At 43.6% G+C, this 25,697-nt stretch overlaps 1 long non-coding RNA gene across 2 annotated transcripts in view; it reads left to right on the top strand.

Moving 5' to 3' along the window:
- The first annotated feature begins 512 nt into the window (after positions 1 to 512).
- Positions 513 to 25,697, top strand: part of LOC133048129 (uncharacterized) — a 79,468-nt gene continuing 54,283 nt past the window's right edge. Inside the window, exons 1-3 of one of the 2 annotated variants that reach the window (XR_009690959.1) lie at positions 513 to 556; positions 1,009 to 1,086; positions 6,783 to 7,134. This is a non-coding gene — a long non-coding RNA (uncharacterized LOC133048129). Of the gene's footprint in view, positions 557 to 1,008; positions 1,087 to 6,782; positions 7,135 to 25,697 lie in introns of those variants that run through there. The other variant, XR_009690960.1, reaches the window with a different exon arrangement.

Below are 25,697 nucleotides of genomic sequence, written 5' to 3'. Positions count from 1 at the left end.
ACTGCAAATTGCTGGTTAGTTGTACAATATTTGAGTTTTGACAAATCTGGAATTCATGCTAAAATTGTATTTAATTTCAAAGGTAATGTGAAATTTGGGAAATTTAAAATCTTGATGATAATAAATGAAGTGATAAATCAATTTAAAATTCAATGCAGAAAGATCAAGAGTTAAAAAGGAAAATCATTGCAGTTAATACACATTCTCCCCCGTGGTTCTCTTTTCTAAATCAACTGAAAATATTTAATCACGTGCCTTTAATTAAAGCTCCACACCCATGGAGTAGAACAAAGTGGAGTTTGTTTCACTTAGACAAGAATATCTAATGGTTCCATCTATAAAACTGATATTTAAAAACATACATTTCTAACAGACTCCACTTTGTTTCAAGTTGTGGAAAAACCGAACCTTCATGAGGGGAAACAGCCTTAAACATCTCTTCCTTTTTTTTTTTTTTTTTGTCACATGGCCTGGGGGATCTTAGTTCCCCAACCGAAAATCGAACCCGAGGCCTCCTGCATTGGAAGCGCTGAGTCTGAACCACAGGACTGCCCGGGTAAGTCCCCATCTCTTCCTTGGTGGTGGTGTTGCTATTCTGTCTTTCAGTTTTATCTGATTCACAATGCTTATTACTGTATTAACTTGGCCTGAGCAAATCATATTTACATAATTGTCTGAGTGGGATAAGCAACCTGAAATTTATTTGCAAAGAAGCACCGACTGATTTCACCAACCACCCCCAGACCAAGCAGGAGAATTCACAGAAGCGCTGTGTGACTCGTGGGATGCTGCCCCAGGAAGACAGAGGAGACGACTGTGTCATGGGGGAAGGCAGGCTGGCCTGGGCCCTTCGTTCCAGCCCAGCCCTGCTGGGATCAATCTCTATAAGCCAGGACAGGCCATTCCCCATCTATGGTCTCCATTTCCTTCTCTAGACATTGAGTGGGTTGATTAGATGGCTCTTAAGATGCAGCTAATATTTAACGCGTCTTGCCCATCTGTACACAGCGAGGTTCCATGACGTCCAATGGACAAGTCAGTGAACAAGTCTGGAGCAAGATAGTCTTGGCTCAGAGTGACTCGTAGGTGAGTGACTCACTGCCCTGTTCCTCACTTATAAAATGTAGATGGTAACGAATCCCATGATATAGGACTGTTGTGAGGTCTAAATGTGATAACACACATAAAGCCCTTAGAATAGAGTCTGGTGTAAACGCTAGCTGACATTTGATTTAAAAAAATACTTTCCTTTCCAGATGGGTTCAGTGCTTTTGCCTGGTCACCACCCCCAACTGTCTGGAGTGTCCATATGTCTCTTGTGAATATTTTGAGACTTTTATTATCCCATGGAAGTGTTTGATGGATGTTCTGCATGGTTATTAGAGATCTAATTTTCAAGCTGTGAAAAAAAGAAGTGAAACTTGTTAGGGAAAAGAGCCTTAATCTTTAAATACCTCTAATGTTCTTTGGTTTTAATCTCATGGCAGTGGCTGCTGTTTAATGCCTCTGCATGGCATTAAGGATCAGGATCTTAAGATTAAGTGTCAGGATCTCAAGGATGGCATTAGGAACGTTGCTGATGGCTCCCACGGTTTGACAAGTTATTAGATCTTGCCTAGACCCCAACTCAAAGGCCTTTATTCATGCCCTCATTCACTCTTTCACTTACAAGCTTTTATTGAGCACTTACTATGTGTCAGTCACTGGAAAAGAGAAATAATACATGGTTTCTCCTTTAGAAGAGCTCAAAACCTATGGGGAAGACAGATGAACAAATATATATATGACCAAAGTGGTAAGCACTGCTTTAGGAGCATGAACAAAACGCTGTGGGCGCCCAGAGGACTGAGCAGCTGATTGTGCCTGGAGGAGTCAGGAAGTGACACCCGAGCAAGCGAGGCCTCTGTGTGTGATTGTGCACATGCTGATCTGTCTGGGTGTTTCAGGGAGACGCGGAGCAAAGGCAAGGTGAGGCACACTCTACATCCCTGGGAAAGAAGTAGCATCTTTTGAAAGTGGTGGGAGAGGGCTTCCCTGGGGCTCAGTGGTAAAGAACCTGCCTGCCCATGCAGAGAGGCGGGTTTGATCCCTGGTCCGGGAAGATCCCGCATGCTGCAGTGCAACGAGGCCCATTTGCCGCAGCTGCTGAGCCTGTGCCCAAGAGCCTGGGAGCTGCAGCTCTTGAAGCCCGCGGGCAGGAAAGCCTGCGCTCGGCAGCAAGAGAAGACACCCCCGAACTCGGCAACGAGAGAGTAGCTCCTGCTTCCCACAACCAGAGAAAAACCCTCACAGCAATGAAGACCCAGCACAGCCAATAATAGTGTAATAATAACATAAAGATAAAATAAAGTAGTGGGAGAGAGACGGAGCAAGCTCATTTAACATTCCAGCTTCTTCCAGGATGAGAACATTTACATCAGATAGCCTGATGGCAAAGGCAATAGCACTATGGATACTAAATGTTAAGTCTAGAACTTAAAAGCAGGTGTATAATGATTTGGAGGGCTTCCCTGATGGCTCAAGTGGTAAAGAATTCACCTACAATGCAGGAGACACAAGAGACATGGGTTTGATCCTTGGGTCTGGAAGATGCCTTGGAGGAGGAAAACGGCAACTCACTCCAGTATTCTTGCCTGAAAAATCCCAAGGATCAAGGAGCCTGCCAAACTATAGTCCACAGAATCACAAGGAGTTGGACATGACTGAATGACGAAGCAATGATTTTGAGACCCCCTGTCGTCCCCTCATAAACAACCACAAACCAGCTAAATTCATCCTAAAATGTATGTAGCATGGGATGCACCCACAACTCCCCAAGTCTTTTTAAGATAGGCTTGTGAGTGAAGTAAAGAGGATAGATGTTAGAATATAGAAGATAAACATAAAGATTTTACAATCTCACAAAATCAATATAATGGACACTCATATACCTACTCAGAGAAGGCAATGGCAGCCCACTCCAGTGCTCTTGCCTGGAAAATCCCATGGACGGAGGAGCCTGGTAGGCTGCAGTCCATGGGGTCGCTGGGAGTCAGACATGACTGAAGCGACTTAGCAGCAGCAGCAGCCTATACCTACCACTTAGATTCAACCATAGTTAACGGTTTTCCACTTTACCATATTTGATTCATATAAAGATATGTCTGTGTGTGCATATATACAGATTTTGGAACCATTTAAAATAAAATGACCAATATTGTGATATTTTATATCTAAATACTCTATACACATACTACCCCATTCCCCAAATAGGGATACTTTCCTCCTTACCCAAACACCAATATCATGTCTAACAGAATAAATTCCCTAATTTCTAATACTGAACCAGTGTTTATTTTCCCCTGGTTGTCCCAAATTATCTTTTATAGCTTCTTTTTAAAAAACAAGACAAATATTTGTTTTTAATGGGTGGCATAAGATTTTTGGACAGACTCCTTGGAGAGACATGGACCAGTATAATTTCTACTTTAAACTGTATTTTGCACTCTGCCAGATTTCTCTGAAGCCTGAAATATCACTTAGGCTTGTCTAAGTATACATAAATGCTCAAGAGAAATGGGATTAATCTGCCAAGGAAAGCTAAAGAAAAGACGAGCTGGGATTTAGAAAACAGTGACATTCTAAGAACCTCAGCCCTTCAGGCTGAGTCTCTCAGAAAGATTGATCTGTTTTTTGTTTTTTTAACAGAGAGCCCTGGTGATATTAAATTGATGGTAGAACAAAAATTCTAACAGATAATACTCAACTTTCTTTCTCGACTCTCTACAGTGAGCTTGGGTACTTTAATCAGATGTTAGGAAATTTTTAAAAAGTGAAGCAAGAACATTCTGACTGCTTTTCAAAATCTTTTCACACCTCTCCTTACCATTTCACGCCACCCGGGATTCAATCAGTGCTGCTGCCAGCCCTGCCAGGCGCTGTGCCCCAAATGCAAAACATTCTCCAAGGTGAGCGGCCGATGGGAGATGCTCTGACTCCCGGGACAATGAAAAATATTTGTTTCTACCAAGAGAACTAAAGCCACGGTTGAAGGGAGAAGACCTTATTACAGAATAAGAATTGGAGACTAAAGGTGATACATTTAAAATATTTTGAAATGATCTCCAATTTATAGAAAAGTTATAAGCAAAGAATTTTGTTCCAGAATCATATGAGAGTAACATAGTCCCTAAAACTTTGTTCCTTTTTGGCACCAGGGACTGCTTTTGTGGAAGACAATGTTTCTATGGATCAGGGCCAGGGGGTGGGTGGGGAAGGTTTTGAAATGATTCAAGCACATTAATTATTGTGCACTTTGCTTCTATTATTATTACATCAGCTCCACCTCAGATCATCAGGTACCAGATCCCGGAAGCTGGGGACCTCTGTGACCTATGGAACCACAGTACATCTACCAAAATTAGGGAATTAACCCTGATAGGTTACTATGATCTAACACTCAGATCTCGTACAAATTTCACCAAATTCCTTTATAGAAAAAACATGCAGTTTGGAATCACATGTTGCCTTTAGTTGTCACATCCCTGTAATCTCCAATCTGGAAAAATCCCTCAGTCTTGACTTGAATTTTGTGATTTAAAAAATTCTGAGGACTCTGGACCAGTTGTTTTGTAGAATGCCCCTTGGTTTGTTTTTGTCAGATGTTTGCACACAAGTAGATTAAGTTTGCACATCTTTGGCAGGAATATTACAGGATTGATGATGATGTGGTCTTCTGATTGCAACCCATTTGGGTGGCATGATTTTGATTTGTCCCTTTAGTGATAATATTCACTTTGATACTTTGATTAAGATGTTATCTGCCAAGCTGCATTGTTGTATAGTTATCTTTTTCCCTTTTGCAATTGTTTAGTATTTTGTGAGGAGGCATTTTGTAATGATGTAAATGTCCTGATCTTAATCAAGCTTCAAATTCATTCATTTATTGATTTTTGTCTTTAAGGTTTGTATTTCCATTTTAGTCAATGGTTTATAATCTGTTACTATCATTGTGTATTTTGATGCTCAGATTTTCCTGGATTTGTTTAACCACAGCCCTTTTGAGCTGACTTATGTGTCCTTTTGACAAAGCCTCATCATTCTTTCAGCGCTTCTTTCTTTCTGACACAAGATATATTGCAAATTTACCTATACTTTCCAGGCTCCAGCCCTGAATCAGCCATTTCTCCAAGGAGGCTTGGTTCTTTTTAGTGGAGAATGGTATTTATTGGATTGGCCAAAAAATTTGTTTGAATTTTTCCATAAGATGTTACAGAAAAATCTGAGTGAACTTTTTGGCCAACACAGTATAAGTTGGGTACACTTCCGTTGGGCTTCCCAGGTGGGGTGGTGACAAAGAATCCACCCGCTAATGTGGGCGATACAAGAGATGCGAGTTCACTCCCTGGGTCTGAAAGATCCCCTGGAGGAGGAAATGGAAACCTGCTTCAGTATTCTTGCCTGGAGAATCCCATGGACAGAGGAGCCTGGCAGGCTACAGTCCACGGGCTCACACAGAGTTGGACACGTCTGAGGGGCTACACGCACACACATGCTCCTCGTTACTGGGGATCGTCTCTCAGGCTCTGATTGCACAGAACTAGCCAGTGTATACATGTACTACTTTCCCCCTGCTGCTGTAATGCTCGCGACAATACACATTTATTACCGTAAGTTCTGGAGATCAGAAGGCTCCAAATCAAGGCGCCAGCAGTGCCGTGTTCTTTTCGGAGGCTCTCAGAGAGTCTTCATTTCCTTGCCTTTCTGGCTTCAGAAGCTGCCTGCATTCCTTAGCTAGTGGCCTCTTTGTCACAAATGTCAAGTAGCCAGCAGCGCAGTGTCTTCAAATCTTTCTTTCCTGCCTCTACTTCTGTCATAACATCTCTGACCCTCCTGCCTTCCAACATAATCACAAGGACCACTGTGATTATATTGGAACCCCCCGCCCCCTAGATAATCCAGGATAAGTTTCCCGTCTCAGGATACGTAATTATATCCACTAAGTCCCTTTTGCCCTGTGAGGTAACATAGTCACAGGTTTGGGGCATTAAGAAGGAGACATTTGGGGAATCCATTACTCTACCTTCCATAGTAGGTATGTGGGTATACACACATTGATTTCTGTATCTAGATGAATACATTGGAAACCATGATTCACCTGCTGCTGCTGCTGCTGCTGCTAAGTCGCTTCAGCTGTGTCCGACTCTGTGTGACCCCACAGACGGCAGCCCACCAGGCTCCCCCGTCCCTGGGATTCTCCAGGCAAGAACACTGGAGTGGGCTGCCATTTCCTTCTCCAATGTGTGAAAGTGAAGTCGCTCAGTCGTGTCTGACTCCTAGCGACCCCATGGACTGCAGCCTACCAGGCTCCTCCGTCCATGGGGTTTTCCAGGCAAGAGCACAGGAGTGGGGTGCCATGGCCTCCTCCGCATGATTCACTTAGACACTGCCAGTTCTGATCAAACAACTGCAGAGTCCATTTCTGTTTCAATATTTGCAGCTCTCCTATGGCTCAGCTGGTAAAGAATCCACCTGCAATGAGGGAGACCTGGGTTCGATTCTTGGATCGGGAAGATCTCCTGGAGAAGGGAAAGGCTACCCACCAGTATTCTGGCCTAGAGAATTCCATGGACTGTATAGTCCATGGGGTCACAAAGAGTTGGACAGGACTGAGCGACTTTCACTTTCACTTTTCTCCAACAGTGAGAAACTTAGCTCGCCCTGTCCTTAGTAAGTTACTCATGTGATTTATCACTTCTGTGTAACTGGTTTCTTATCCCACTCCCGCCCTCTGACCCCTGCAGGAACGCCCTCTGATCTGCACGGACTCTGATATGTTACACTTGGCAGCACCCTCTCACTCCACGGGGACTCCGCTACCCCAAGCCGGCCTGCTGCTGGCCGAAGCACCCCCAGCGGACCCACTCTGGGGACACCCTTCTCCCCGTGCTGGGGCTCCAACAGCCAGTTCTGATCCCCTCTTAGGTCTGTGCCTTGCCCCACCTAATGGATTTAGGAGCAATCTGTTGAGAGGAGGAAGAAGAAAAGTCCAAATGGCATATTTTTAGGAAGGAGAAGGGGCACTGAAATCCTGGTCGGAATGAGGGTGGGCAATGTGGAGTGCTGTTGGGGTGGGAGGGGAGTAAACTGAGAGAAAAGGGCCAAACAACCGGGGACTTGAGGCCTGAGAAATATTTGTGCAGTAATGTGCCCCTGTTCTTTGGCCTCTTTGCGTATTTGGGGAGTTGCCGCATATTTTTCTGGGCTGAGAAGGCTGCCACCAGCCTGGAGCCACATCAAACCACTTTTTATTAAAAAGCCTCCCTTTGGCTCCTAGTGTTTTTTATGCCGATTAAGAACACTGACTTGGCTACATGAGCAAGAGGGCTGATTGCTGTTCGGTCTCTTGAAGCAGAAGGAGCTTTTGATCAAGTTGAGTGGGAGTCGATGTTTGAGGTACTTTAAAAAATGAAATTGGGAGATAAGCTTATGAACTGAATTTGAACTTCATTCCAAGTTCATTGAACAGAAAGGTTTCAAATCCTTTTAATCTGGAGAAAGCCCTTCATAATCGCCCTTTTCATCCCTTATTTTTCTTTAAGATAAAGTTCCTTCTCAAATTGCTGAGCGTTTATCTAACTACTGAGAAGGGCACTTCAAAAATAAACTCTGAGGCTTAAAGATGTATGCGATTCTTTCTTTCTGAGGGGATGTTGGCACCTTAGCTTGGCTGCCTTCTCTTTTCAGCCCCCAGCACCCAGACCGATGATGCTGTCTGCAGTGACGAGGGAGGACCAGTTTTTCCGAGAGGATCTGGGGTTGTGCTTGACTTGGCAGTAAGGGGTTGTGGGTTGGTTGCACAGAAAGAAGAAGCTTGTGGGTTCTAATCTCAGTTCCTCCTCTGACTTCTCAGGGACATCAGGCAAGTCACTTCCTTTCCACGTTTGGTCTGCTTCATCCACCATATGGAGCAAACGATACCCCTTGTCCATTTATCTCATGGGGATGTCGTCAGGGCTGATTAATGTACAGGGCAGTCAATCATTGCATACGTGCGATGAGCTCAGAAAAGTGAGACTGTGAACCCTGAGACTTCTTCCAATTAGGGGTGATCTTTCCCTCCAGGAATGAGCTATGTTTATAGTGCTAGTAATTTTTGGCCATTTCACTGTTTGTCTTATTAGTTCAACTCATGCTATCATTAGTTATATACATAATAATACGCTTGGCTCAATACAGATGAAGTCATCCACGTCAGTATTTTTTGTGTACTTCCTGTGTGCTTGGCATTCTCTGTTCTAAACTTAAAAACCTAAGGAAAAACTGACTTATGAGAAGGTCAAAAAATGTGAAATATTTATGAGCAAATTCATGTTTATGTTTCTACCGTTCCCTCTGATGATTTATTTGTTTGAACAGAGGCGCCTCTTTTTTGTCATATAACTTATCTGAGGGAAGCTGAGCTTCAGTTTCCTGAGTATTTGTGAAAGACATAGCTTAGTCTTTTTCTAAAAGGAAAGGCTCCGTGTTAGCCAATCTCTCATAGAATGACAGTCCCCCTAAAGACATGGTGTTCCACCTAATTTCCACGTAGCTGTTCCCTGCTAAAAAGGGCATTAACCCAAATCAGGCCTGTCGCTTTGCGGTGCCAAGCCAGTAGTAAAATTGAATACCATCGTATAGCCTCAACGTAGGGGAGGTTAAGCCAAATTGGACATGAATTGAAAACTAAGCTAAAAATGATTATCTCACCCTCCTGGAAGGTCTTCACCCTGCCCATGTGGAAAGAACTGCTTCCCACTGGCCACCACTTCCCTCCCCATGCAGACGGCCTCTGCCTTCAATGACACGACCTTTGTAGATGGCCTCTGCCTTCAATGACCCGACCTTTGTACGCGCAGCAGCAGGAAAGCCTTGTGCTTTTTCTATCAACCAGAGCTCACATCCAAGTTTCAAATACCAAGGGGGGAAAAAACCCCACAAAATAACACAACACAGAGTGGGAGAGAAGGGCCTGGCAACTTTGTTTGCAGTTGCTGGCCTTGGCTCTGAGTAGGGCTTCTGACTGCCGCTTCTGGAAAACCTTTGGACTATTTTCGACAGGCGGAACAGGCCACATGAAATGTCTATTATTACTTCAGTCTTGGCTGGCTCTAGCACATAGCATCGGCTGCCTTCTGTCCTCGTCCTGCAGTCTGATTACTGGGGGTAGCTCCCATCCACGGAGACATTCCGCAGATCCTCACAGCTCCGTGGTGAGACCGCCCCTGGTTGGACCTTCTCCACTCTATTGCTGCTGTAGTTTCTGGAGGACAACAGAGCCCCAGACTGATTTTTCTTTTCTAAAACTGTGTCAAAATCTGAGGTACCAGTGAGCCCTTAAGTCAGAAGCCGGAAGAAATTCTCTAGGATTGCAACGTTTAAGATGCCCGGGTATTTCTAATATGTATTTGAAAAGCAGGGACAGTGTTATCAATTCTTTAAGCAACTCCCATCGAGAGCTTGGTTTTGCTCCCCAAATTCTATTTTCTCTTTTTTGGTGAAGGAGGAAGGATGAGACTTTAAAAAGAATCTGTGAAGTTTCAAGTGTTTAAAAGTAAAATTCTCCTATCTTTACATGTGTAACCTCAGGTCTGAAAAAGGCCCAGAGGCCTGTGGTCTAACCTGTTGATGTTGACATTCCCTGGGCTCCTACAAAAGAGGAGGGACCTGTCCATTTTCTTGGGCTTTGGACCCTGTAAGATTACTCTGTGGTGTGCCAAAAGGCTAGGGTTGGCTGTTTTTGATTTTTATTAGGACTCCTGAGCTTTAGGAAAATGACATTTTAGCTGGAGGATGGAGCAGCTTGTTTTTGAAATGTATTTTTGTCTCTTCAACCTCAAGTGCCACTGCCTTGGGAACCATTAAAAATGGAAGCATGATGACAAGACGACAAGCATCTTTACACAGATCAGTTGGTAGAGAAATTGAGCCAAGGAAGGGCCAGTGTGGTAGGGTTGTGACTTTGTCACTGATCTACTTGTGCAGTGAGCTGAACCCACTCTTCATTGCTTCACAACTCCATTTCTCTCTCCATGAAGTCAGGATGAAGTCAAGATGCTTACCTTCATGGCACCGGCAATATGGCGAAAGGATCGAGACCATGGGCTCTGGAGGCAGATGCCCTGCTTGAGTTTTAACCCACCCCCTCTAAGTGTGCAACTGTGAGCAAGTTAACATATCTCTGTGCCTCAGTTTCCTCATCTGTAAAATGGGGATAACAACACTACCTTACTTCTTAGGACTGTTGTGTAGACTATGTGTCAGAATACGGGTAAAATGCCTGTCCTGTCAGCTTTAGTGTTGTTTTATGTGTCTGGAGCTAGTGCTGGTATTACTATCATGATCTAACCAGAGATACTGAGGTTCAAAGAAGTAAAGCAATAAGTGCAAATAGAAATTTACCTTGAGTCTACTTTTTTAAAAAAAATCCTGGCATTTTATAGACAAGCCAAGAACTTTTGCAAATGTGAACTCACTGGGACTATTTCACAACTGCCTTTCCATGATGTCAGCAAACATCTAAAGAACAAGCAGAGTGATGCAAGGTCAAGGAGCAGACTGGGAGGTCCCTGCCCCTGTCACCACATCCAGGCTTAGACCAAAGCATTTACAGGATCTCCAGCGAGATCCTCATAACAACCATCTTAGATGGCATTTGCATGTTACAAACTTTAATTAGTTTCTGGGGTGAGGTGCACACCACGTCACTCCCTGGACTGGGTTCATTCAGTTACAAATAAACACACAGCTTTGATATGTGTTCTGAAGGATCCACTTGTAGAGATGGGAGAGCCCAAAGCCACGGAGGCAGGGAAAACCTGGATCTCACTTGGGTCTTGTCTTCTTTTAGCTGGCTCTATTCTTCCTGTGTGGGCTGATTTTCTGCTTTTCCCTTCATTTGCTTCAGCTCTGCCTCCCGTGGTCCCAATGTCATCAAGCGCTCAGGTTTTCATCATGTTAGCCGTCTTGGAGGGTTTCCCTTCCTTACCCTCCAATTCATAGTTTGCTTATCTTTTAAGGTCCAAAGAATCAGCTTTCCTGTCCATGTATGTCTCCCTTTCTCTGCTGCTCTCATGATTCCTCTCAGCATCTAGTATGTATGTGAAAAGAATCATGTGTGTAAAAAAAGGCTTCCAGGGACTTCGCTGATGGTCCAGTGGTTAAGAATCCACCTTCCAGAGAGGGGGGTGTGGGTTTGATCTCTGGTCAGGGAGTTAGGATCCCATGTGCTGTGGGGCAACTGAGTCCATGAACCACACAGATGGAGCCTCCTTCTGGAGCCCACGCCACAATTAAAGAGACATGTGTGAGCTGCAACGGAGGTTCTGAGTGCCGAACCAAGACCTGATGCAGCCGGAAATAAAGGCTTCTTTTTTTTTTTTTGCTATTGACAAAAGGGTTCCTCCTTGCACGTTTACTGAATGCTTATGAAATGACACATCTATGCCGGTAGCCAGATGTCCTAAGGGGATATTATTCCCATTTCATAGGGTTTTTTTTTTTTTTTTTTTATAATGAGACTTTAAGGTATTAAGTTATTTGCTCGAGCTGGTAAGTTACAAGGATGGAATAAAAATTTGAGTCAGTCCTGTTTTCATCTTTCTGCAGAGACTCTCATGAGCTGAATGTGAACAAATCATGATGAGTAGTTGAGGGGGACGAAAAGGGCTTCTTAGATCTGGAGATTAACTGGACAAAGGAATTAGATTTGGTTACAGATTCCATGGGAGGTTGGGTGGGGGTGGAGTGGGCAAAGTGTTCAGGGCTGAGAACATGTGTGAAGGACGGGCCAAAGGGAATATTCATGGGAGACCAGAGGGTGGGTCTCAGAGGTGGGTAAGGGCCACTGCTATTTGACCTTTTTTCCCGTCCACGGCGCTGGCAGGTGGGACCTTAGTTCCCCCACCGGCCCAGCCCGCCTGCAGGGGAGGCTGCGGTCTGAACCACTGGCCACCAGGGGATTCCCATGGCCTCGTGTCTCGTGGGGAACGCCTTCGTTTGGCCTGGCACTGGCCAGAGGCTTTGTGCCAGGCTGAAATGTTCTCCAAACAGCAAAGGAGAGATTTTAAGGGTGAATGTAGGCTTTGCCCTTAGGAGGGAAGAAAGCCAAACTGGGCTGCTCCTTCAGTGGGGCCAGAACTGGGCCACCAAGCTGAGTTTCGGAAGCGAGCTGAGCACTAGGGTGGGGCGGAGAGGCGAGGGTGAGTGAAGGGCTGGAGCCCGGGTCCAAGCACATCTGATGAATGGAGCTGGCAGGAGGGGGCTTGTTCGCAATAACTGCAAGAAGCGAGATTGTCAATCAGCTATACTCTAACATAAAATGAAAATTAAATTAAAAAAAAAAAATCAAATGTTAAAAAAAAAAAAAAAGGAAGCAAGAGTAGCCTGTGTGGCTCACAGGCACAGGATCTGAAAAGAGAAGACAGTGAGGGTCTTAGGTGACCACATGAAGGGTCAGAGTCTTTAAAAAGATCTCTCAACTCCCTTCTCAGAGCAAGTTGTCAGGGGTGGGGGTGGACGTAGGGAGTAGGAGTGATGGAGGCAGAATCAGTCAAGGGTATCTGCAGAGTTAATGGATTGGGAGCAATAGGGGCTTCCCCGGTGGCTCAAACGGGAAAAAATCACCTGCAATACGGGAAACCTGGGTTTGATCCCTGGGTGGGGAAGACCCCCTGGAGGAGGGCATGGCAACCCACTCCAGTATTCTTGCCTGGAGAATTCCATGAACAGAGGAGCCTGGTGGGCTACAGTCCACAGGGTCACAAAGAGAGTCGGATATGACTGAGCAACTCAGCACAGTATATCAGAGGGAGGGGTAGTGTGCACTATCCCCCCCGCCCCCCAGATTTCACTAACCATGGAGTGCCATGCCTTTAGGAGGAGGTCCGTTGGGTTTTCTGGAAGTCTCGTATTGTCTATAGGAAGGCTTCTGCAAGACATGTTTGGGGGATTTATGATTCCCTTCCCTTCACAAATATTCATCTGCTCCTTCACTAACTAATTATCTGTTGAGCATGTCACATTGTGCTAGACACTACTCGGAGCACTGGGAACAGTGGGATCCAAGGTGTCAACGTCCACGTCTGCCTAGAGATTGATTATAGTGAAGTAGGTAGACATGGGACAAATTAACACACAAGTTAAGGTATAAATTTGGAAAGTGAGCGCCATGAGAGATGATAGAAAGTTCTGATAGGCGGAATGAGTGGAGAGGCCTCTTAAGGAACTGATACTTAAACTGAGATGTGATGGATGAACAGGAGTTAATCAAACAAAGCATGAGGAAAGGGTATTCTAGGACAAGAGAATAATGTGTGCAAAATCTTTGAAGCAGGAAAGAACTTGGAATTTCAAGAGAAGTCAAGGTCAGAATATTGTTGGGATTTAGAGAGCAAAGCAGGGGCTGGAGAAGTAGGGAGGGCAGAGCCCATGTTGGGGATCTCAGATCTTATCTTCTCATTCAAGGGAAGCCATTGGGGGAGGGGAATGATGTTGTATCTCTGAGTACTGTGTGGAGAATGGATTGGAGAGGTGAAAGTGGGAAGATCAATTCAGAGGCTACTGAAAAATTCCATGCAAGATACGACTACATCCAGAAAGAGAAGGGGCAGGATCAATGAAGAGATGAGAGCAGACGTGGGGAAGAATCCACAGAACTTCATGATATACTTTAATCTCTGAAAGTGAAACAATTCTTCAAAATGACATGGGATGTGGAGGCTCTCTAACTGTAAACTTTGCTTTGATGCCAAAGTTTCAGTGAAGACGCTGAAAGTGTTCATATTTTCCCCAACATCTACCAAGAGAGAAAACAGGTGATGTGTCTTCTCTGATGATCCCAGCAAGTCAGTGCATTAGCTCATGAGCAGTTAAATCTGGAGGGTTGTGTGCTGTTCTAATGTTCTCTTAGCTTGGGTCATTAATCTCTCATCTGCTCCAGTTGTATTTGTTTGTATAAGACTGCAGGCTGGATGAATTTCACTAGATATGCATCTCCTTGGTGAGAAGGTCACAGAAGGACACCAAGGATGCTATGTGAGCTGATATTAAGACAAGACACACATCACAAGGCAGACAGGGTCTGCACTCCTCCAGGATTGCTTGATGCTGCATGAATCTGCTTGTGTTTTCAGAAGAGCATCTCCTTAGGAAAAAACTCTTCCTACTTGGCCAAGTAGCCTGCTAATATTTATTTGAAAATTTAACTAATGATAACTTAGTAATTTGATCTACCCGGGTGGCTCAGATGATAAAGAATCTGCCTGCAATGCAGGAGACCAGGGTTTGATCCCTGGGTCGGGAAGATCCCCTGGAGAAGGGAATGGCCACTCACTCCAGTGTTCTTGCCTGGAGAATTCCATGGGCACCGGAGTCTGGGGGGCTACAGTCCATCGGCTCACAGAGAGTCGGACACGCCTGAGTGACTAACACTTCCACTTTTTTCAACTTAGTAATGCAAATATAGAGACCGTCTTAGATTTCAAAGGATCTAAAAGTGAGGATATAGAAGAGAAATCTAAAAGAATTTCAGCTTGTTAAATCTGGACAGAAAAGTCTCATGGGTGAAGTCATCAGTATAAAGTGTGTTCTGTTGAGGCTGTATTTTTGAGACTATAAGAAAAGTGCAAACCAACAATAACAAAAATACATTTCCTCCCTTCTCATCTCTTGCCTACCTACCTACAATCCTGGAAAGTATTTCAAAGGGAAGAACCGAGGACAAACCTACCGTTCTTCCTCTTTCCTATGCCTTCCTCCTTTACTTGCTCAGAGAATCGTAGAGGAGTGGGTCTGTGGGAGTCTCTCCGGACACATGACATGGGATGACATTGCTCTTCATTCAGAGTGTTGGGATGGGAGCAGAGGGAAGTGATAGGAACTCTTAAAAACTAGGGAAGATAAATATCTTAGGCTTTTCCTTTTTAAAACACGTTATTGATTTTTTTTATTGATCTGATTGGCTTTGGCCCTGCTGGGTCTTCACCGCTGCGTGTGGGCTTTCTCTTGTCGTGGCTCCCGGGCCCTGGAGCCTGAACTCAGTAGTTGAGGCATGCGGGCTTAGTTGCCCTGAGACATGTGGGACCTTCCCAGAGCAGGCGTGAAACCCACGTCACCTGCAGCGGCAGGTGAATTCTTAGGCACTGGACCACCGGGGACGTCCTGCCTTTTCATTTTGAGGCTGGAGTCAAGGGCCTGGAACCAGGACACCAAAATGAGCACATCAGAATGAGGAGCAGGACCCCAGGGGACCTTAAATGTCCTTAGAAGATGGAGAGGACCTGGGTTTTGAGGTCTTTTTCCTGAGAGCTCAAAATACACAAGGAACTAAGAGGCTTCCCTGGTGGCTCAGACGGTAAAGCGTCTGCCTGTCATGCAGGAAACTGGAGTTCGATCCCTGGGTCGGGAAGATCCCTGGAGAAGGAAATGGCAGCCCACCCCAGCACTCTTGCCTGGAAAATCCCATGGACAGAGGAGCCTGGTAGGCTACATGGGGTCACTAAGAGTCGGACACAACTGAGCGACTTCACTTCAAGAGAGATTAAAGGAGAATGGGAGGTGGAGCCAAGAAGAAGCAAGTGACATTCCAGTGGGAAGATGTCCGTGTTCCTCAGTCCTCAGGGATCTGAATGGTTCTAACTGCCTGATGAAGGGGCTCAATCGGCCTCCCATTAGGTATCTTTGCCTACAGCTGGAAATCAAGACACTGGTTGTATTGGCAGCAGATAATGGAGAGCTTAATTGAACTGATATTATAGTACAGTTTATTGTTAGTGAAACATTTAGGGCCTTCTGGATCACTTTTTAAGAAAACAGCAGCCCTTTCCTGTTCAGTGTGGTGCAAGAGGAGAGTCTAGTCTTTCTAGCTGAGATTTACCAGCTGTGTGAATTTGAATAAGTTCCGGCTAGAATATAAGTTCCCAATAGCCTAGGTTCGCTGACAAGCCAGCCTGTAGTAGGCACTCAATAAGTACTCGCTAAGTGAGTGAAGTCATATATGGTTCTGAACCTTGGTTTCCTCGTGTGAAAGAAGGAAATGTAATACTTCAAAAAGCTGTCATGGAGATAGGAATTGATGTTTTGTAAAATACCTAAGCAGAGAAGACAGTCTGAATTAGAGAAGACTTTGGAATAACTTCAGTGGTATTGTTCTCTTCAGGTAAGATTTGTTTTCATTCCCTGTGTCTCTCTTTTAAGTTTTGTATTTTTGGCTTGCTTTTACCAATTTGCTCATGAACCTTTTGTCCCTCTCTCCTGGTAGATTTTAGCTCTATTGCAGAACACAGGCAATTCTTCATTTAAAACTATCAACAAGAGAGTAGAATCCTATCACGTATGCTGCCATTGGGCAACTTCTTAACGATGTGCTAAAAGAATATTTATGTATGAAGATAGCGTGTTTCTCTTTGGGGGACTTTTAACTCATCTAAACAAATGCTTTTGCACAAACAAGATCTTTCAGCCAAGTCCTTTTATTTCCATGACTGCCTCTCTGCATAGTTTCTGTTTTCTGGCCATGATAAGTTCTCAGTTCTTGAATAAACCACATTCTTTCTCGACCTCCAACCCTCACATGTCTGTTTCCTCTGCCAAGACTTCCCATCACTGCACCCTGTCCTGCAGGTCTCATTTTAAATGTCCTGTCCTCAAGAATGCCTTTTCTAGTCTCTCATCATATTATCCCATAATATCTGTGCTTCCGCTTTTATAATACCTGTCATTATTCCATGACTTTTCCACTCTTCTATGAACCTCTTAATGACAGAACCTGCTTTATCCACCGTTGTATGCCCAGCAATTGGCACGAAGTAAACACTCTCAAATTTTTGTTGAATTGAAATTTAACAAGCTAAACCAAGGCAGTGAGCACGTTCCAAGTTAAAGTTAAACAAAGATAGTCTTCTTGAGCACCGAAGAATTGATGCTTTTGAACTCTGGTCCTGGAAGACTCTTGAGAGTCCCTTGGACAGCAAGGAGATCCAATCAGTCCATCCTAAAGGAAATCAGTCCTGAATATTCACTGGAAGAATTGATGCTGAAGCTGAAATGCCAATACTTTGGCCACCTGATGGGGAGAACTGACTCATTTGAAAAGACCCTGATGCTGGGAAAGATTGAAGGTGGGAGGAGAAGGGGACAACAGAGGATGAGATAGTTGGATTGCATCACCGACTGGATGGAGATGAGCTTGAGTAAACTCTGGGAGTTGGTGATGGACAGGGAGGCCTGGCGTGCTGCAGTCCATGGGCTCGCAAAGAGTTGGACATGACTGAGCGACTGGACTGAATTGAAACTAAACCAATACCTCAGAAAAGATGTTAGCATCAGGATGGAGGACTGGATCTCAAAAATATAGTGGCAATATCTTCTTGAACAACAACAACAAAATTATGTCTGATAATGGATTTTGTTTTTGATTTTTTAGATTTCTTATATGAAAATTCTAATAAACCTGAAAATCAAAGACTCTTCAGTTATATATTTAATAGTTTGCCTTTATCAAAAATATTAAAATTACTTCACAAGAAATATCTGGTATGAATGCTTCTTACTCCTACAGTAATCTGGAGTTCAATAAAGAAAAGTCTATGTCATGGGTTAATATTTATAAAATACTAAATGACGTATTGTTAATTCTAATAATTCTTAGTTTTTTCACAATGCCTCATGGCCCTTGATTCTAGAGCCAAATAGCATGAGTTTAAATCCAGTTTCTACCACTTGGTTCTTATTGATTTTAGGCAAATTATTTAAACACTGTATACTATATTTTCTTTGTTTGTGGACTGGGATAATAATAGTACCCATCTAAAAGGATTATTTTGAGGATTAACTGAGATAATACATGTAAATATTATCATCATCACAGTGGAAAGCAAAATAGTCTTTTGCTTAGCTTTACATTTACATTACATGCTTAGCTTTACATTTTAAAATACTTAAAAAATATGTAATAGGATGACATAAAAATGGCAGAGCCAGGACCTGCAAAAATCACATGAAAGCAGCAAGAAAAGTAGCAAAAGATAGAATCAATTTTTGGGAGAACTCTAGAAATTAATCAGTCTTGCCGCCCTCCAGGGAGCATTTATTAAAGGAAACAGCTGACTCTCAATAAGAATAGCAAGCTTTGTGGCATTTTAACACACTCCACTGTTCATCTCCATGGTAGCCAGAAATCAAAGGACCCACAGTCGCGAGGAAGAGCAGCAGTGTAGCAGCCACTGGAGAAGGCAGAATGGGGTTGCAACTCCTTTAAAGCCTCGTTCCCAGAGGACTGTCATTATTTGACCTGTATAACGGTTCCTTCATAATAGTTTCTGTGTTATATTATAATGGTTCCTGTATAATGGAAGACTCATTTCAAGGCTGTCTTTATTTAACTTTAACTTGGAACTTGTTCACTGCCTCTGCAAAGAGTCCTTGCCCTTGGAATGAGATGTTTGTTGAAAAATTCAGAGCAATTGTTTAACTTTGTGGCTGCCTGAGGCAGAGGATAACTGAAAAGCTTTAAAGGAAAAGCTGAGGAGTGAGACGGCGACAGGGGCTTTGAGAAACTCTGACCCAGTCCTGGGAATTTGGAGGGCCGTGTGTGTGAGCAGGGCTCTGTGCATGCCCAGACTTGTGTACACGCTCAGGAGAGACCGGAGACAGTCTCAAGCTCTCACCACTGACTGACATGAGGCTCTACAGAAAGTGAAGGCTGGGGCAAAACTGTCAGCTTCCTGACATGCCCCGACAGACGCAGAGACCTTTAGCAAAGCTGGGAAGGCTTCTTAGCTCCAGTCACTTAAGTTTTCAGAGGTCCAGTCATTAGCTGGCCACTGAGCTAACTAGGCAAAGACTTCACCGGCCAAGCATGAAAATAATATGGACTTTAGACATTTTTTCAGTAAAGTTAGTAAATAAACAACAGGAAACCCTGAGCAGGGACAGCCTTTGGTTTCCAGAGCTACCACAATATATTATTTTAAACGTCTAGTTTTCAGCAAAAATTATAGACTTTCAAATAAAAAAGAAAGTACTACCCATAGATAGGGGAAAAATCAAAAGAAATTATCCCTGAAAAAGCTCAGACATTGGATTTACTTGAGACTTTAAATATATTCAGAGAACTGTTGAGAATCAAATCTAAAGAACTAAAGAAAAATAGGAGAATGACATTTCACCAAGTAGAAAATATCAGTAAAGAGATAGAAATGATAAAGAGTGAAATAGAAGTTCTGGATTTTAAAAGTATAATAACTGAAATGAAAAATTCACCAGAGGGACTCAATGGCAAATTTGAGCAGGTAGAAGAAAAAGAATCAGCAAACTTGGAGATACTTCAATTGAAATGATCCAGTTTGAGGAAGAGAAAGAAAAAAAGAATGAAGGAAAATGATCAGAGCCTCAGAGTCCTGGGGGACATCATCAAGTATACATATTTATAATGGAAACCCTGGAAGGAGAGGCAAGAAAAAGGAGCAGAAGGAATACTTGATGAAATCTCTGTAACTCTTCAAATTTAATGAAAAGTCTATAGCAGATGATAGTCTGAGAACTGAAGACCTTTTGGTTTGCAAGATTCGCAGTTTGGGGGAAGAAAAGCCTGTTTCTATTTAGGGCATGTCATTAACACAGGGAACAGGAAGCATCATGACATCAGAAGCCAGACAGAGAGTATATAAGACCCCTTTCTGGACTAGGTGGGGGGCTCAGAACATTGAGAGAGGATGCTAGAGCTGACATGTTAGAATGGAGTCTTGCCTTTACACCTTTTCTCTCGAAATAAAAATTCTGGTTGGATGTGGATGGAAATCTCAGAGGGATTCCTCAATCCATCTGGAGCTCTGGGAAATGTGCCCTGGGCTGATGTGTGGGTCACAACAGTGAAGAAAAGGAAGTGCAGTATGTTTAGGGGGAGAGGATGTGAAGAGTTGGTCTGTTTATCCTCTCCCTATCTGTATCCCTCAGTCCATGGGGCTGGGACAGATCTGATGAGAATTTTTCATGTCTTCCTGGGACCCTGAAAGAGATTCATAAGCGAGGGTGGATGTGTCCATCAGAGTCTCCATGATGCATAACAAGGGGACCCAGAGAAGAAGTCACAGGAAAGCAGTCCAGCCAAGGAGCAAAGGGATGGGATGAGAGACGCGGCAAAGGATCTCAAGGCCATTGGCAGCTGCTGTGAGGGAGACCACCGTGCTCCCAGGCCGTCCTGGAGAGAGACCACCGCACTCCCAGGCCATCCTGGAGCACCACAACGGCAAAGGGGACAGATTACTCCAGCCTGACTGTGGCCATGATCACAGCAGAAACCGAGGCTGATGCTCAAGACCTGGTGAAAATAAGTCACTCCTCGGAAAGGCCAGAGACGACACGTGGACCAGTGTCCTTCCTTTGATGCCAGACTGACACGGAATTCCCCTGGAACATGGATTATTCTGGGAAGAAGAGGAGAAGGAAAAAGGGAAGGAAGAGAATCTTAAGAGACTACCTCATGAGGTGAAAATGACTCAAGTTTTAGAGTCGGCACAACTAAGTGTTCTGCTCCCTGAGGAGACGGAACCTTGAGAGCTAAATTTAATTTCAGCCACAGACAAAGAAAATTCTATCCCTGAACATCTGGACTCTTGTACTGTGAAAATTTTTTCTCACTGTACCTATTTTGATTACTCCTCTTCTAATTCCCTATTGCATGTATTTTGTGTTATGTGTGCATTCATTTGCGCAAATTACAAACTCTGCAAAAAGAGAAAGAGAGACATGTTTTGATCATTGTGTGAGGGTTCACCCACCATTCCACTCAGTGAGTGTATGGCCCTCCTGAACGCGAGCTGACATGTGAGAATAAGCCATTCCCTAGCCCTGATCAATTCCTGAGGGCTTCACATAGAGTGAAAATCTCACCAAACTGAACGTGATTCTATTCCTGAAGATTCTATCATCTTTTAAAATCCAAAATGCATGTTAGCAACTTCATCTGGTGCTCGGCTCAAGAGACAGCAATCTGTTCCAGTGGTGGAGCAAACAGTGTCTCTATGAAATTTAGGGAAGAAAAGTAAGTGAGTATGTTTCCGGAGAGCGGATGTGCAAGAGTTTGTTTGCTTATCCTCTCCCTATCTGTGTCCCTTCCTATCCTTGTATCCCTGCAAGAGTGTGATAGTCTCCAACATGGAGCTTTTCTGAGGATCATCAAGAGAATTTGCTGACATGTGCTTTTCTCTGAATGTGTTAGCATTTGGGGACGATCCCCAGGTGGCTCAGGGGTGAAGAATCCATCTGCCAATGCAAGACACACAGGAGATGCAGGTTCGATCCCTGGGTTGGGAAGATCCCCTCGGGGAGCAGATGGCAACCCACTCCAGTGTTCTTGCCTGGAAAATCCCACGGACAGAGGAGCCTGGTGGGCTGCAGTCCATGGGGTCACAAAAGAGTCAGACATGACTGAGCAAGGACATATGTGAACACTTGGACCTATGTTCAAAGTAAGGTAAGACTTCATTTTAAGATTCAAGTTTTTGGCTGAATCTCCAGAGAACAGCTTAAGACCCACGCCTTTAAAGAATTTACAGTGGCTTTATGTTTGTAGGTTAATTTTTCTTCAATAACTTACCAGATCAAGTTAAATTAATATTTACCTTTCTCAAAATGTTGGGATGATCACTCTAAATTAAGTTCAGATGTGGTAGTTTAATATCTTCTTGTAACAAAGTCCTAATGTTTGAGGAAAAAGATTGCCTTGTGGATTTAGTTTCATATATACTGGGGTCTCTCAAAGATGAACAAACATTTGGAGGCAACTGGAATTCCACACTGAGTTAAAGCATTCAGCTGGCTGAAAACAGCTGCCAAGGCCGTGGGCTACGCTCCTGAATGGGGGCCATTGCAAGTGGAGCGCTGTTTCTAAGTCTGAACAGACCCTAGGGTATACCTGGGCATTTCCCCTTCTTCTATGGGTCAAGAAGGGGAATTCAGCATTGACCTTGTTTCAGGGGGAGGTGTTTAGGAAGACCTTGTTTAAAACTCAATTTTTATTAAAAAAAAAAACATGCACATAATTTTAAAAGTATTACTGAATTCCATCTCTCTGCATCTCCTAATCCTCTTTTCTAAAAAAATAAAAACTTTCAAAAACCTTCAAAAATGCGTAAAAGAGCTAGCAATTTTCTGGTATTTATGTATTTCTGAATAATACTGTTATTACTTTTTTCAGCTTTAGAGCTTATCTATAGACTTCCTACTAAGAAAATAAGGATTTAGGGACTTTCTTGGCAGCCCAGTGGTTAAGACTCCTGCATTCAATGCAGGGGGTGCAGGTTTGATCCCTGGTCAGGAAACTAGAATCCCACATGCCACGTGGTGTGGCAAAAAAAATTGAAATAAAATTAAATGAGGATTTAGCTTTCTTACCACTTATTCCACCGCAATACATGCATGGGCTCCATAAAGAGCCACATGTATAGAGTGGTTATGAGATCCTGGTCTCCTCTGTTTCATAGTTCAGGGGAAATAGCTGCTGCCCAAATGCCACAGCCTGGAAATGAGGGTAGGATAAGGGTGGAGTCAATATTTCAACCTCTTCTGCCCTCTGATTTCTTGATGTAGATATTGATAGCAGTTGGAGACCCCTCACTAGCTGAACACAACTAGAAGCCAGAGGACAGACAATATCAATGGAGATGATGGTATTCCAGAATGGTCGAGGTCAGATGGTGGTACTTGATTGTCCAAGGAAAAAGGGCACTTCACGTCAAGGACCCAAGCTTGGGTCATGCAGTCTACAGTCAGCTGTGAAACCCAAGATGGAGAGAGAGCAGAGAAAAGCTAGCACTTTGATTGTTTCTTTTTCTTGAAGTTAGTAATGGCCTCCCTTGTGTTTGTTTCTGCTTGTTTGCAAAGTACTATTGACTTAAAAAAATGATATTTTTGCTTTGATTCCAATAAGACTAAGTACTTTTCATCTAGAGACAATCCTAAAATAACAGGGTCTGTCTGGTTCTGGTCCCTCAAATAATAAAACCTTGAATATTTCTTGTAAACCTGAACTCCTTAGAAAAGCAATTTTGTCTTTGATGTTTACTATGTGGATGCCTAAAGATGAGTCATGACCTTTACAAAGGAGATAATGATGTGAGAAAATTATTTTTTCCATCATGAACAGATTAATATAAACTTGGTAGCTTGACAACTGTTTGATTTTTTTTTTCCCTTTAAAAGCTTGTGTTTTAAATTTTGTGAGCTAGTCCTTATGGGTCTGCCTTGCCTGCTGTCTTTGCAGGTGAAGTTTACTTACCCTTACTAAATGCTTCTGTCTCCGGGTCCTCTCTTGACAGGACCTATCAGTAATTCATCCAAAAAGTTGTTGACAGTAATGAAAATTTCTCCTCAGTGTTTAAACACGTTGGGTGCTCAATCAGTTTCTACCCTTGGAGTCTGCCTGGTTCTACCTCTCCAGAAAGTAAGCAACAGTCTTTTGCCTGGACAGGGAAAGAGTGATTTTTGACTGCATGGGGAGGAGGGAAATGATGATTAGGCATTCTAAATCTTTCTTATACCAATTTACACGATGATTATGTTTTCTGCTCCATCTCTGCTTGCTTTTGATGCTTCTTAGTATCTTCAATTTCTAAGGCTATCGTGGAAGTTTATCATGAACTCCCTTCCTGCCCTCTTGAAAGCTTAGATTTCAGTTTTTTCCACTCTGCTAAACCAATGACTGGGCTTCCCAGATTGTACAGTGGTAAAGAACCCACCTACAATGCAGGAGATGTGGGTTTGATCCCTGGATCAGGAAGATCCCCTGGAGAAGGGAAAGGCAACAGTATTCTTGCCTGGGAAATTCCATGGACAGAAGAGCCTGGCAGGCTACAGTCCATGGGATCTCAGAAAGTCAGACATGGCTTAGAGACTAAACAACAGCAAATCAGTGGCTACTCACCCACCTGTATTATAACTTCCAACATTCCTGTTGGTTTCTTTGTGTCTGAGCTCGCTTTCTCGTTCGTTGTCTTTGCTCCTTATATCTAAAGATAAGGTCATGACTTATCTTTAGACATCCACATAGTAAAAATCAAGGACAAAATTGTTTTGTTAGGGAGTCCAGGTTTACAAGAAATATTCAAGGCTTTATCATTTGGGACCTTTTCTATTCTTTTGCTTTCATTTGGTGAGATTTAGGCAGGAGGAGTAAAATGCAAGTGTTCAATTAGCTGTATTTAATCAGGTGTCAGAACTGCTTCTTTGAGGCAGAAAGATGCCAAATTCCAGGATTCAGCATTCTTCTGCACATATGTATTTTTGGTTTGAGTCGATGTGTTTTTGTTTCTCTAATATAACAGTTTATGAACACTTCTTGTGTGAACTGTACATCTTTCTGGTTCTACTACTTACTCTGGCTACTGCTGTGGTAACTAGTTCCCTGTAGGTTTAGACTAACTGCATGCAGTTTTATTCTGATACCACCTTATTTCAACCTCTGATTCCTGCCCTAGAGCTTCTCTGGACATTCAGGAGTGGGAAAACAGGAAGTTCAGGGGAGTTAGTATCCATGGCGTCATCCTTGATGCATGGGGGTTGGGAGCCTGTGAACAACTGCTTCCTTCTGTACTTGGCAGCCGGTTCTGAGACGCCTTTCAGGAGTCTTGTTCCTCTCACTCCTCTTGTTCCTCAGTCCAGCTCATTAGGGTCATTTCCCAAATTACTGCCTGTACACTGACCTTGCTTGGGGTTCAGCTCTCCGGGCAACCTGGGGTGAGATAGTTGGTGTCAGAAATGACACCAGAAAGCAAGCCTTCATGGGATTTTAGAGGGGGTCATTTGCCAGTGGGATGGCGGTAAGAACCCTATTGCTGGTTGTGGTTGGATGGTGATTAATCCTGGTGTGTGACAGCATCACAGTCACTAAGACTCATTCATGGTGAGTTAGGATGAGGTCCCAGTGGTAGGGAAAGCATTAAGTTAATAGTGGTTATGCACTTGCACGTCACGAGGGCGATGCGAATTATAAAGACTGTGGAGCTTTGATTGATTGCTATGGCAGCCTTGAGAGAAGAATAACTCAGGTCTGGGTCAGCCAGCTGTTGACTCAAGGCAGAAGGCCTCCACGGCACAATTTAAGGAGACTTTTATCTCTTGTGGTTGTGGGCATATTCTGCTGAAAATTAGAGCCAAGGTTTGTGAGGGGGGCAGAATTACAAAGGAGACTGAACATGTGGTTTGACAAGTCTCCTATGTCAAAGTCAGGATCCTGATGAAAAACAAATCTAACTCTGGGATCTCGGACAGGGATATTAGGGAGAACAAGCCTGAGAATATGGAATCTTTCAAACTGTCTTAAACTTCCAGGTTGGTGAAAAAATCCTTATTCTGTTTGCTAAAGAGAGGAGACTTCGCTTACTTGGAGGCTCTGTCATTAGTTTACCTGAGGCAGGTGACTCTCTTCTCACCAAAATCTAGCACTGCAGAGGCAGAAATGAGGGTCAGTATCAGAAGAGACCAAACAGAAAGTGCAGTTTCCGCTTCAGGAAAAAACAGCTTATGCATGGAGGAACTGCTGGAGCTGATGAATACGTCTGAGCATTAGGTGGATGTGTGAAGGGTAAATCTTAAGGGAACTGGACCATGAAGGGGTGTGGATCCTGCGAACTCTAACTTCTCCATCTCTGCTCAAAGGGGAGATCCAAAGCAGCTCACCG

The sequence above is a fragment of the Dama dama genome, chromosome 28 (genome assembly GCF_033118175.1).
Source record: "Dama dama isolate Ldn47 chromosome 28, ASM3311817v1, whole genome shotgun sequence".
Taxonomy (NCBI): domain Eukaryota; kingdom Metazoa; phylum Chordata; class Mammalia; order Artiodactyla; family Cervidae; genus Dama; species Dama dama.
The sequence above is the reverse complement of the archived record's forward strand: the minus strand, read 5'-3'. Positions and strand labels throughout refer to the sequence as shown.